Here is a 12,785-nt window from a genome sequence, read left to right on the forward strand (position 1 = left end):
CCTGGGCACGTTTAAACACGAGTAAGGGGTCCATGGAACTCACTGGGACTTGTTTCCGAGCAGGCGCGGCTGACCTGTAAGGCTGCAACCCTGGGCACGCTTAAACATGAGTAAGGGATCCATTGAAATCACTGGGACTTGCTTCGGAGCAGGCGCGCCTGACCTGTAAGGCTGCAACCCTGGGCACGCTTAAACGCGAGTAAGGGGTCCATGGAACTCACTGGGACTTGCTTCGGAGCAGGCGCGCCTGACCTGTAAGGCTGCAACCCTGGGCACGCTTAAAGGGGTCCATGGAACTCACTGGGACACTTACTCCCGAGTCACGCCCGGGCTATAAAGCTGCACCCCCTGCACATTTACATGTGAATAAGGGGTCTATAGAACTCAGTGGGACTTGCTTCCGAGCAGGCGCGCCTGACCTGTAGGGCTGCAACCCTGGGCACGCTTAAAAACGAATAAGGGGTCCATGGAACTCACTGGGACTTGCTTCCGAGTCGCGCCTGGGCTATAAAGCTGCACTCCCTGCACATTTACATGTGAATACGGGGTCCATTGACTCAATGGGACTCGCTTCCAAGCAGACATGCTGGGCTTTTGGCAGCAAAAGGGTGCCTTTGACTATAAGCCAATTTTGGTATATAAACAAAACACCACAATCTCATCTATGTACATCTTAAATGCCAAATTGGGCAAGGCGGAGAGGAAGTGTATGTACACATTCATCTGCAGGACCCCCTCCCTTCACACACACCATCATCCACATATACAAATGTTTCCCTCCCTTGCAGAAATTAGGGCTGGGAAAAACCCAAATTGTCATGTGGAGGGATTGCAGGGGGAGGGGTGTGTCAGCATATGGGGTGGGAAGGTTAATAGGTTTTTTTTAAAAAAAGTTGTTATAGCGGTTTTAAATGTATGTGTATATTGTATGTTTTTGTGGTTTTTAATTTTGGCAGATTGTTTTTAAGCATCTTAAACTTATGTAAACAGCCCAGACAGCTTCAGCTATGGGGCAGTATACAACTGCAATAAATAATAATAATCCTTCCCCCCCCCCCATCTCCCCCCCCCAATGCCAAATTGTCCCCCATCCTGCAATTAGGCTTGACAAATCTCCCTTTGGCTCCAATTCAGTTGTTTTTTACTGCACCCTCTATCATATCAGAAGAAACCGAAAGCAGAAAACCAAGAAGGAACTACAAATCAAGCTAAAACTTTCACCGCAGAAACTAGAACTTACTCAGTAAAAACAGTCAAAGCGAAAAACAGCGTGGATAAATAAGAATGTTTTTGCTAACGCAAAACCCACAAGTGGGTTGATATTGAAGAAGGAGCAGCTTTCGGTGTTTGTAATGCTGCCTTGCCTCAGTTTCTGTCTCGGACTGCTACTCTAATGGTATCTCTGCCTGCTGGCAAATAAAACAAAGGAAATGATGTTTATCTTTTGGGAAGTGGCACTACATTCTCTGTGCCTTCCTCATCGCTTCTTATGAAATCCCCAAGCCCTTCCTTCCTGGTATGAACCATTAGGACGGAAGGTTTTGCAGGAAAAGGCGCGGCCTTTCTGGCCTTGGAAATAGGCGTGGAGAGGAAAAACAATCAATTTATGTTCATTTTTATAGACTGTTTTATTGCACTTTTGTCCTGCCTTGTTTTCCGTTTTGCCCCGTGACCTTCACATGACGTCATCGTCCCTGTCTTGCAGTCATTTTGCCTCTTGCCCTCCCATTTTCCGTGTTTTTCCAGGGCGGGGAAAGTGTGGCATTTCTCTCTCCATGCGTGATCAAACCGCCCTTCCGTCCCTGTGTATTGCTGTCCCCACGCGATGTCACAGAACCATGGGGACGTGTGCGTTGAAGGGCGGTCTTGCTGACGAAAGAGGAGGGTGGGAACTGCGGAGAGAGGAAGGGGTAACGGAACCATGACAAACGGGCCCAACACACGATCAAGGAGCCACGCTGCACTGGTGGTGGTGCTAAACTCCGTGGTTAGAGTACTTACCACCACACGGTTTAACCGTGCATCCTGTTGTCTTCCAGGACCTGCTCTATTTGGGAAATGGAAAAAAAATGGCCTCCGGCCATAGAGAAGGTCTGTAGCGGCAAGAGAGCATTACCGGAAGTACAGTTGCTCTTGCTGGCGGACTCTACGGTCACCACCCTTTCTTGCTACTACCAAAACGGGCAGAAATACCCATGGGGTTCCTGTCACATGACACGGGAACCACTGTGGAAGCCCTCTCACCATCTTGCAAAAGATGCGTAGCAGGGCGTGGTTACTCTGCTCACCGTGGGAAAGGAATCCCCCCCCTATTCTCCCGCAGCACGATACGCTAACCCACCGTGGATCGGGTTTTTCAGCAATCCACGGTGGGTTAGCGTGTCATCCGAACGGGCCCTTTGTTGGTTTCGCTGCAACCCACCAAAGCACGTCATAGTTCTACTGTGCACAAGCAGCACATGTGTTCTGCCCGGGGAAGAGGTTCTTTAGGATCTGAACAAGGCAATAATCACACCACGTGAGTTCCTTCCCCAGATGTTATTTAGAGGGAGAGGCAAGATATTAACAGCAGGGAAAAATACAGAAAGGGAACCCCACTGCCGTAACACACGTGCGCTGCGGCGTATGTCGCTACCTTTGCCCAGGGAGAGGTTTGTTATGAGCTCCCTTGGAGCTTTTTATATTGGATTTCTCCCATAGGTTGCAATACATTCTGCCAACTCATGCTTACGCCGCTAATTATCAACTACACGGGTAATTAAAGTACCTTCTAACAGATCATGCGGACTATCTACTGAATGCGTAGTTTCAGGGTTATATACATTAATCAGGAGTGACCTGTTCTTCGGTACAACAGGTATCATTATTATTATTATTATTATTATTATTATTATTATTTATTATAATATAATACCTGATGGAACGCCTCTCCCGACATGAACCTACCTGCTCACTGCACTCTACATCTAAGGTCCTCCTCTGAGTGCCTACTCCGAGAGAAGCTCGGAGGATGGCAACAAGGGAGAGGGCCTTTTCAGTGGTGGCCCCCCGACTGTGGAATGATCTCCCCAATGAGGCTCGCCTGGCGCCAACATTGTTATCTTTTCAGCGCCACATTAAGACCTTTCTCTTCTCCAAGGCATTTAACAGCATATGCTGAGTTTGGTTGTTTTTAACGGACCCATAGCAGTTTTTATAAGGATATTGTGTTTTTATGCTTTTTATGTTTTAAAACTTGGTATATTTGTTTTAATGTTTACTGTTTTAACTTTTGTAAACCACCCAGAGAGCTTCGGCTATGGGGCGGTATATAAATGCAATAAATAAATAAATATTACATTTATATCACATCTTTTTTCCTCCAAGGAACCGAAGGCGGCATACATAATTCTCCTCCTCCTCTCCATTTTATCCTCACAACAACCCTGTGAGGTAGGTTGGGCTGAGAGTCTGGGACTGGCCCACAGTCACCCAGTGGGTTTCCATGGCCGAGTGGGGACTAGAACCCGGGTCTCCCGACTCCCAGCCTGACACCTTAGCCACTACACCACACTGGCTCTCTTGTTCCTAATTAATTCCTCGGTTACATCTGGTGATCTTGCCATAAACCTCCTTCCTAAACTCTCACATTAGGGCTCAGGAGAAAGTTCAGGCACAGAGGATGAAGAAAGGGCAGACTCAGGCATGGAGGTTTGACCATGGGGGGAGTCACTGCCATACACCGCTGTCACCCTCCTCGTGATCACAGCAGTCTTCCGGAATGAGTCCCACTACAACATCTCTCCGTCCTAGAGAACTGCTGCAATCCCGTGCATGTACCTTACAGCTATCCCAAAGTGCCTTTAATCCCATGGAAATTGCTGTCCTGCAATGTCCAAATTCTCTTAAATATTGTGTCTTCATTTTTTTTTAAAAAAAAACCTCTTTCTCCAGCACCTACACGGCGCATCACAGCAGCTAGCACATCCTGTGCACTTTTTTTCTTTTCTCATTGTCTGATGGCTCCTATGTTATCCTCTTCTATCATTTTACAGCTGGTAAGTTGGAGGTCCCCTAACTCCCCAGCCCTGAAGTCTCCTCAGGTAGCCCAGATCACAAGCAGCTCACAACAAAGGAAAGTCCTGTCGCGGAATTTTAGCTGGTTCTTTTGCTATGCCCATAGATATGAGAAAATGGCCTATCATCCTTAGCTATAGTTCATAAAGTTCATGGCTTCCTGTTCCTTTAAACCTTGTTTTTAATGCTGCAATTGCTTTTGCTTTTAGAGTTAAGTTGATGCAGAAACTATGTGACAACATAGGCGTTGTCCACCCCGGCAGTCAGAGGGTGGAGGATGTCTGCAAGGAAAGATAACCAAGAAAATAACAGATAGAGGTGTTTTTCTGTTTTTCTGTAACTGTGATATCTTCTAGTCAGAGAAGCACTCATACTCTGTACATGCCTAAATGCTTAGCTTCTTATTGGTTGTTGCATTTTCAGAACTGTATTATGATTGGTGAGAAAGTTCTGCCATGGTATCTAAGGGGAACTGACTCTATAAATATGTTGACATTTCCTGAAATTATTGGGCAGTTTCCTCAGACTGCCACCTTGCAGCGCTGCTCGTAATAAACCTTCTAAGGAGAGAGAAATTGTGTCTTGAGAGTCTTTGACCACCACTCAGCGAACCACACAGGAACCCGTGGTTTCGGGTTCCGCCACAGTCCCTGCTGAGAGTTAGCAGCTAGGGCGAAGAGAGAGAAAGATTGAATGAGAGTGAGGTGAAGAGCTGCATTTGAGGTCATGAGGCATCGCCAGTGGCACGCAAGGCTTTCAGGGAACCCTGAAATGGAGGATGCTTTCAGATTGAGTCACGTACACACAACTAGCCCCAAGGACCTTACAGTCCAAAAAAATCAGCAGTGGGAGAAACAACAAAGTGTACCAGAGTGTATAGCTTATTTATTTCAAATATTCATTATCCCCTGCCTTTCCACAGGCACTCAAGGTGGGTCACCACCTCGGTTAAAAGAACAACGGGGACTTCGTACATTAAAACAAAAAAATTTAAATTAACTCTGAAACCAAAAATGTTCAAACTTGAAATGGCCACGTATTTCTCCCCGTGTCTAAAAGCAGAGGCTGTTAGAAATGGATGTGCCTCAAAAGGAATCTAGAAGGGAACCACCATGAATGAATCTCTTGCAGGGAGTACTGAGCCAACCAGTTTAGTGGTTCAGGGGTGGGGGAGAAATTGCATTTTCTTACTGTCGCTTCCCCCCACCCACGCTTCTGCTGCACAATACTTCCTCGTTCTTCACACGGGGGGGGGGGGGGGAGAGGAAGTGAACAATGACCAGTGGGCGGTTTTATCGTGCTGCTTTTCCTGCACACAGCAGGAAATGGCACATTTTGCTTCAAAAAAATAAAATCAGATTTACCAGGGACTTATTTGTGGCGTGAAAGAAGACCAGAAGGCACGGGAGACGCGGGAGAGGCGGACATCATTGTCAGTGTGGTGTAGTGGCTAGAGTGTCGGACTGGGAGTCGAGAGATCCGGGTTCTAGTCCCCACTCGGCCATGGAAACCCAGTGGGAGACTTTGGGACAGTCACAGACTCTCAGCCCAGCCTACCTCACAGGGTTGTTGTTGTGAGGATAAAGTGTAGAGGATGATGATGATAATGTACGCCGTGGGATATAAATGTATTTATTCATTCAATTTATATCCCGCCAATATACAAAATACTCTAGGCGGCAATAATAATAATAATAATAATAATAATAATAATAATAATAATAATACCCACGAAGAAACAGTAACGAGCATGCGATCAAACATTCGTCTGATGAGGCTCTAAGAATGTCCTGCTCTTTGCTGTCAGTACCTGAGCCTCTGGAAGAGGAAACAGAGTAGAGTTTGCAAGTATGATTACTGGTCTCAAGTGGAAAAAGGACCATTCTAAAATATGCTGGTCCCAGCAGGGATTTCAAAGTAAGAACCAGTACCTTACATTCCCTCACCAGCAGCCAGTGTGGTCGCTGCAGCACAGGTTGGCTATAATAATCAGGGTGACTCTTGAAAGACTGCCTATCGTTTGAATGAACTTGCTAACCATTTTTAATCTTCAGTTTTAAAAGGGAGAGAGATTTGCCTTTTGAGGTTTAGCTTTTTCAAGCACTTGAATCCCAAAGGGAATCTGGAGTACATACTCTTTTAAGATCTTCTCTCTCTCTCTCTCTCTCTCTCTCTCTCTCAACCCCTGGGTCAAAGATGTGTAGTAAACAGTGGCTGGTACGGATTTCTAATTGCACAATGAGGTTAGTCAAAGCTAGGCTGCTTTCAGGTGGAAAACAGAGAGTCATGATGAGAGTCATGAGCTCTGCTTCGTTGACGTCTGGCCCAGGAATCTGTGAGGTGCCATTTCATTTTATTTTACTTCAGTCATGGATCTCAGGCACTGACCAGATGTAAACCCGCTCAGTTTTAGCAAGATGGCTGCCTCCTAATCGTGTACTCTCAGACAACAAAGTGGTCCTGTACGCTCAGACAACAAACCCTCTAAACCAAGAGGTGCATGCCAGTGAATTTGGGGAAAGAGGTGTTCGAACTGGCTACGTACTCTCTCCTGCCGCATAGCAAAGGCACTCCTGAGTCTGTGGGCCAAAGGGGCCCATGGTCTCTGGTTCCGTGTGTTGCCCCTGGCTCCATGTGTGGTCACAGAAAGGTGAAGAACCTGTGTTGGGCAGTGCTCCGGCGTGGATGAGAGAAGTAATTCTTAAGGTTGCCAACTTTTCAACTGGCCACTTTTGCTGCGCTTATAGCAGGCAACTTGCAAAGGCATCGCCACGCTGTTAAAAAATTGTGACCTTCTGATTTCGGCAGACTGAGCTGTTATTAAATGCACAAGAACAGACCCAACGGGGTTTCCTTGGGCCAGGTGGCAGCGCTACCTCTCTGGGGTTCGCTCTTCATCTATTCTGGGATGCTCTGGAGTTGCAGCGGAGGCATGGGGGGCAGGCAGTGGGGCTAGTTGGCATGGGCCTACAACTTTGAGGGGCCCTACTCCGAGTCCCCCTGGTAGAGGCAAAGGGAGACCATTTGGTAAAGATTTGTTACAAAATATAAATTTTTCTGTCATTGCCAGCAACGGTGGTCTTCTAATGAGAGGAGCTTCAGTGTCCTAAAACGAATCAAATCATACTTTCGGTCCGCAATGGTGCAAGAACGTTTGAATGGATGAGCAGTTTTGAACACTGACATTGACAAGGCAAAGTTGCTTGATTTTTCTGTTGTGATGATGCATTTGCCCAAAGAAAAGCACGTAAAGCATTTCTGAATGTGAGGAAGTGATGTCTTATATAAATCTTGAATAAAAGTGTTGGCCATTACCTTTTCAAAAAATAAATCATTCTAGTTCATATGTATTTAGAACTGATTAAAAAATACTTAATGAGCAGTTTGAAGTGGGACCTACATTTCCCATCTGGCCTGGGCCTATTACCAGCTTTGCCCAGCCCTGGACCTACAATGGGTCGCCTTCCACCAGAAAGAGGGCCGGGGAAGCACCAGTCCCCAGATGGCGGCCCAGAAACCCCACACTCCCTCCTCGGTGCCAGGATTACCTGACGCCACCCTGGGGAAGGGAAACCGTGGGGTTTCTGAGGAACACAGTGCCAACCCGGCACTGCGAAGACACCCCTCGTGTGTGTGTGTGTGTGTGTGTAGGATTACAGTCTTAATGGGGCAACACACACTTGTAGGCAAGAATCTACTCCACTGGAGACATGAAATGTGAGCAAGATCTACACTACTACGTTAAAACGTTTTATAACAGTTGTGACAATTGTTGGGGCCCAGGACACACTGCGTATACAGGTTCACACCATTTTCAAAGTGTCACATCCTGCTTTTTGTAGAGTTGTGGCCACAGTGAAAAGAAATGCGCGCGCCTGTACGTGCAGTGAAATATCCATATGTGGTTGAAAAATCTGGTTTCTATGCCAAGGTTAAAAGAGGACAGATTCTGAAATCAGAGATACCATAGATGATACCATTAATTAGAGACAACCAACATCTCATTACTTGGAAACAAGGGCTGACTAAAAGCCAACCCAGCACTTTCGGATTGGGCGTGTGTGTGGATACACAGCTTTGAACTCGTTGACAGTAGTCGCAGGAAGTAAACCAGGGTTCTGGAGAAACCTGGATTACTGTGAACAAGTTTCCGGCTCCTTCCCCTGTTTGCCCTTGTGGGTGCGAGTCCCTAAACAACTCTCAAAATGGTTTGTTCAACATTTGGTTCAAACCTGGGGTCCTGGCTCGTTGCTCCCAAGTAAGCCAGAAATTGTAAGCTAAGTATAAAACCTGGTTTATGTTCCTGGGCTGTAAAGGAAGCAACAAACCAGGATTCCAGGTTCAGACGATATTTAGCTACTCATGGAGCCAAGCAGGAGCAAGCAGCCATGCAGCTTGTTCAAGGTAAGTCAGAATTCACCAATTGGCACCAGTCACTAGCAAGCTGGTTTCTCTCTCTCGGCTTAACCTTATTATACATGGTGTGGATAATGTGGATAGGGAGACATCTCTCTCTCTCTCTCTCTCTCTCTCTCTCTCTCTCTCTCTCTCTCTCTCTCTCTCTCTCAATCTCTCTCTCAAAATATTAGAACCCAGGGTCATCACATGAAGCTGATTGGTGGGAAATTTGGGTCAAATGAAAGGAAGGACTTCTTCACACAGCGTGTAGTTAAACTATGGAACTCACTACCTCAAGATGTAGTGATGGCCACCAATTTGGATGGCTTTAAAGGGGGGTTGGATAAATTCCTGGAGGAGAAGGCTATCCATGGCTACTAGCCCTGATGGTTATGTGCTACCTCCAGTATCTGAGGCAGTAAGCCTGTGTGCAGCAGTTGCTGGGGAACATGGGTGGGAGGGTGCTGTTGCACCATGTCCTGCTTGTTCATCCCTAGCTGATGGCTGGTTGGCCACTGTGAGAACAGAGTGCTGGACTAGATGGACCCTCGGTCTGATCCAGCAGGGCTCTTCTGATGTTCTTCACAAGATTGTTGTGAATGAGAAACAGGATATCTCTACACATGGCACTCTGACCTCATTGAGAGTGCGCTTGAAATACAACAAGTGAAACCAGCAATATACTGTGCTAACCCGCCAACCATGCCCTTTTCCAGAGTACTCCATTACATATCCCTACTTTTCTGTCTCCACCCTTGACACTCAGCATTCCAGGGCTATTGAGCACACTCAGTTCTTCCTGGACTGTTTCCTGTTAAGTGTTTTCCCCCCTGTAAATATTTTTTTTTTTTGTCGCAAGCCTGCCGATACCTCCTGTGCTCAGATGATACTATCTGGACTATATCAGGATCAACACATGGAGAATGAGTTGATCATTAATTTTTTTTCCTCATAGATTTTATTTTTAAAGGCTTCCCCCCGCCCCATTTCTGCATCCCTCAGTGTTCCACTGAGCATACAGATACATGGTTCTCAGTAGCTCAGTTTTAGCTCCAATCCAGTTGGCACTCATTACCTGGGTTCAGTATTAGAAGGAGCAATGAGGAGGTCTTGGCCAGTGTAGAGAAATATCAGCATAAGAGTGAAATGACATACAATGACCTTTCTGGAAATTTAGGCTCAGGGAAGCACAAAACTGAAGTGAAAGTGAAATAGTAGAAATTGAAGAAAAAGAGGAAAGAATCTAACATAGAGGAAGAGAAATGAGGGCAGGGGCAGAACTGCTCAGGCAGTAGAAGAACCGTCAACTAACACAACAGTTGAGACTTCAGGCAATAATAATAATAATAATAATAATAATAATAATAATAATATTTATTTCTTACCCGCCTCTCCATTCTGATCGAGGCAGGGAACAACAGCAAATGGTAAAATACATAAATGAATTAAAACATAATATACATTGTTAAAACATCCTAAAAAAACATTCTAAAAACATCTTAAAATTCCACTGGATAGGCCTGCCAGAAGAGATCAGTCTTGATAGCTTTCTTGAATGCTAGTAGACTGTTATAAGAATAGCCCTGTTCAGAAGACACTTTAAAACATGGTGGTTAAGGCTTTTTTGTTGTTGTTAGCAAAAAAGACTTAACCACTGTGGTTTAAGTTGTATTCTGGACAGGGCCAATATGATATGCAGTGCAATTTACTCAGAAGTAAGCCATGCTGTGTTCAATAAAGCTTACTCACTAGTAAATATTGATAGGCTTGTAGCGAAGAGGAGGAATCCACAGCCTCTTTAGATGGCTTGATGTGTGACACTTGTGTTTCCGTAGGATGTTTGCTTTTGGAACCCATTTTGCCCCATGTTTCGGCAAGGCTGAGAAATCTCACATACTTTTCTTGGGGCAGTTCCCCTGTCCCCATCCCACACTGATCCAATTCTTCATGTAGCAGTCCAGATGTTGTTGGACAGCGACTAACATCATCCCTCGCCACTGGCTAAGCTGGAAATTGGAGACAGGGGTTTCTCCACCCCTGGAATAAGATCTTGGCCCTGGAAGTATTTATTTTAATGGATTTGTTTTATTCTTTCTGTAAACCACTTTGAGGTGCTGCTTATACCTGAAGAGTGATTTACAAATGTTAGAAATAAAATGTGTGTGCGTGTGGGAGAGAGAAAACTTCCTGTTAGAGCAGTACGACAATGGAACCAGTTACCTAGGGAGTTACACTAGAGGCCTTCAAGAGGCAGCTGGACAACCATCTGTCAGGTATGCTTTAGGGTGGATTCTTGCATTGAGCAGGGGGTTGGACTCGATGGTCTTATAGGCCCCTTTCAACTCTGCTATTCTATGATTCTAAGGTCTTTGGTTTGCAATAGGATCATCAGGGGTCTGGAAACAAAAGCCCTATGAAGAGAAACTGTAACAACTGGGCATGTTTAACCTGGAGAAGAGAAGATTGAGGGGAGACATGATAGCACTCTTCAAATACTTAAAAGGTGGTCACACAGAGGAGGGCCAGGATCTCTTCTCAATCCTCCCAGAGTGCAGGAGACGGAATAATGGGCTCAAGTTAAAGGAAGCCAGATTCCGGCTGGACATCAGGAAAAACTTCCTGACTGTTAGAGCAGTACGACAGTGGAACCAGTGACCTAGGGAGGTGGTGGGCTCTCCCACACTAGAGGCCTTCAAGAGGCAGCTGGACAACCATCTGTCAGGGATGCTTTAGGGTGGATTCCTGCATTGAGCAGGGGGTTGGACTCGATGGCCTTATAGGCCCCTTCCAACTCTGCTATTCTATGATTCTAAGAGAAAGATGCCAAAGCTCCCCATCAGATGAAAACATGGACAGTCAGAAATGGAAGTGGCCGTACATTTGGGCCAGCGGTGGTTCTTTTTCTTCTTGTACAGGAATATCAGAAGACACATGACTATGCATTCTTTGGGGCTTGAACTGCGCTAGCTAGTTTTGTTCTCTCTGTGTGGCTGCTGCCCTCTAATGACTTTTCAAGGAACTGCATGAATTATGGACCTGATGGTAACTAATCGCGTGACCCCCCCTCCATCCCACAAGCCACCCCAAGCAAAATATAGACTATAAAAGCGGTATGAAAGCGGTATATGGCATGTGTCAATAGGCCCCAACAGTTGTCCATGCACTTCAATACCGCTATAAAGCAGTCGTGTGGCTCCTGCCTTTTACATACCGCTTTCATACCGCTTTTGTAGTGGAATATCCTGCTTGGTGTAGACTAGGCCATAGCTACTCCAGGCAGGACTACTAGAACCATAGGTGTGTGCAGCACATTTCATTAGGGTGTGCACCCAGGGAATTGTATTTTATTATTTTATTTTATTTTTATTATTTTGAAGGCAATCATTTTACTCAATCATAAAGGACGTTTTTTAATTCATTTCTTTATGAAACACTGTAGACACGGATCCCGTACTCCACGTTCAGTTTGCCTAACTGTGGGAGGGCTGTTGCAGGTGTGGGGGAACGAGGAGACACTGGCCTCTTTGAAGTGTGGCTCCCAGCAAAGAGGCTTCCAGCAGAGTGATTCCTTTTCGCTCCTGTTGCCGGAAGCAATGGCAGTGGAGCATAGAATCATAGAATAGCAGAGTTGGAAGGGGCCTACAAGGCCATCTAGTCCAACCCCCTGCTCAATGCAGGAATCCACCCTAAAGCATCCCTGACAGATGGCTGTCCAGCTGCCTCTTGAATGCCTCTAGTGTGGGCTCCCTAGAATGCCTCTAGGGAGCCCACAACCTCCCTAGGGAACTGATTCCACCGTCACACTGCTCTAACAGTCAGGAAGTTTTTCCTGATGTCCAGCTGGAATCTGGCTTCCTTTAACTTGAGCCCGTTATTCCGTGTCCTGCACTCTGGGAGGATCGAGAAGAGATCCTGGCCCTCCTCTGTGTGACAACCTTTTAAGTATTTGAAGACTGCTATCATGTCTCCCCTCAATCTTCTCTTCTCCAGGCTAAACATGCCCAGTTCTTTCAGTCTCTCTGAAAGAACTGGGCATGTTTAGCCTGGAGAAGAGAAGATTGAGAAGATAGCAGTCAGAGGACTGTTCTCACTGCGTCTGGATCCCCCTCTGGAACCCTACTCAATGGCCCCTTCAATTCGGTGCTTATTGCTTGAGATATTAGGGTGTGCCTGGACACACCCAGCACACCCCTTGCGCATGCCTATGACTAGAACCAGTGGATGAAAATTGCAATGAAGCAGATTTTGGCTAAACATTAGGAGAAACTTCCTAATACCATATTTCTTCAATTCTAAGACACACTTTTCCCCCCATATAAACATCTCTAAAA

The sequence above is a fragment of the Elgaria multicarinata genome, chromosome 19 (assembly GCF_023053635.1).
Source record: "Elgaria multicarinata webbii isolate HBS135686 ecotype San Diego chromosome 19, rElgMul1.1.pri, whole genome shotgun sequence".
NCBI classification, from domain to species: Eukaryota; Metazoa; Chordata; class Lepidosauria; order Squamata; family Anguidae; genus Elgaria; species Elgaria multicarinata.